Raw genomic sequence first — 1653 nt, 5'->3', positions numbered from 1 at the left:
TCTAGATGACACCTCTCTGACCTCATCCCCTCTGCCCAGCCACACTGGCCTCTTGGCTGCCCCCGCCATATCTAAGCCTTTTTCCGCCTCGGAGCTTGGCTGTCCCTCCTCAACCCATCTGTCCTTGGTTTCTATCTCAGATCCCGGCTCAAATGTCATCTGTTCAGAGAGGCCCACCTCTGGGTCTCAACCGGAATGTCCTCTCTGCCCACCCCCACATGCGTCTCCAGCTACTTACTGCCCCGTGTTCGCTGCAAGTAGTTTCTGAAATGGTCTGCTTTATTTATTTATTTATTTATTTGTTGCCTGTCTCTCGGGGCAAGAATTTACCCTTTTGGAGATCACCAACGGGGACGGCCTTGCCCACTGTCGGGCCCCCCAGCTCTGAACACCGTGTCCGGGCGCTTTGTAGGTGCCCAGCATGGGTCACTGTGTGCCCGCCAAGACTGGCCAGAGCAGGCAGGGCGGAGGGGGCAGGGCAGTCCTGCCCGCCTGGACAGCTGGAGAAGGCGGGAAAACGAGGCGGGAAAACCCAGCAAACAAGCCCTGCGGGTGGGTAGGGTGGGGAGCTCTAGCAGGTCCTGACGCCAGGAAATAGAGCTTGGGGCGATCGGGCTGGCCACCGGGACGCGGGCGGTCTCGAGAGGGGCCCCCACATTCTATTGCAGTGTTTAAACCTTGATTCCGGCCTTCCTTGCCCTACTGTCAGTGCGTGCCCGTGCCCGGGGAGAGGGGCTGTGGGAAAGGAATTAAAAGGTCAGGGGGTCTCTGCCCGGGGTCTCTCCGTAGGGCCCCTGAGGGACACGCACAGTTAGGGGGGCCCAGCTCCCGCCACTGGGCCGGGTTGCACACTGGGCGCGCCCAGCAGAGCGCGCAGGGCTGGGCGGGGCCGTGGCCGGCTGGGCGGAGTGGGGCTGGATAGAGGAGGGGGCGCCCCCCACCCCCTTTCTCGCTTCCCGCCACTGCAGCGGCCAATCACCAGGCAGGCGCCCGCCCCTGGCGCGGCCTCCCGCGGCCCCGCAACTCCCAAACGCCGAGTTTTCGCGGGAAAAAAAATCAGAGCGGCTGGCAACGCGGCGGGCAGGGGTGGCCGTCCAGGCGCTCCGGGTTACAGGCGGGTCGGCGCGGGGTCCGGGGCCACACACGCGTCTCCATCGCCATCCTCAGCCGGGCCAGGCGCGCAAGCAGGAGAGCGGAGCGGGGCGCCCGGAGAGGTGAGGCTTCGGGCGGATCGGGGTGCTATCCCGGGCCGGGGGCAAGGGCCCGGTGCACCGGGCGCGGAGACTTTGGAAAACTTTCCCGAGCGGCCCGGGGACGCGCGGCGAGCGCGGGCGCACGCATGCCCCGCGGCGTGGCTGTTCCGCACGCCGTCTCGGGCTCTGCCCCGGCCCCGCCGGCCCTCGGGAACCGTCCTTAGCAGCCCGGGCGCCGGCCGGGGAGAGGGGAACATCCCCAGAGCCCCGCGGGGGTCGCACCCGCTGGGTGGGGGAGGGCCTGGTGAGCCGCAGGGGAGGATGTCAGGCTCCGCGCCTGCGCGCGGGGCGCCCCGCGATTCAATTGTCGCGCCCGAGCCCGATTTCGCGCGCCCTTAGTTCCCCGGGCGCGCCTGGGCCAATGGGGAGCGAGCGGGGCGGGGCAGCCGGGCGCGGCGGA

At 68.2% G+C, this 1653-nt stretch overlaps 1 protein-coding gene across 1 annotated transcript in view; it reads left to right on the top strand.

Annotated features, from left to right (window-relative positions):
• The window catches only part of UHRF1 (ubiquitin like with PHD and ring finger domains 1), a 34834-nt gene that overhangs the window by 1076 nt on the left and 32105 nt on the right, over positions 1-1653 (top strand). The window lies entirely within an intron of this gene.

This window comes from Crocuta crocuta, unplaced genomic scaffold (genome assembly GCF_008692635.1).
Source record: "Crocuta crocuta isolate KB4526 unplaced genomic scaffold, BGI_CrCroc_1.0 scaffold110, whole genome shotgun sequence".
NCBI lineage: Eukaryota > Metazoa > Chordata > Mammalia > Carnivora > Hyaenidae > Crocuta > Crocuta crocuta.
The sequence above is the reverse complement of the archived record's forward strand: the minus strand, read 5'-3'. Positions and strand labels throughout refer to the sequence as shown.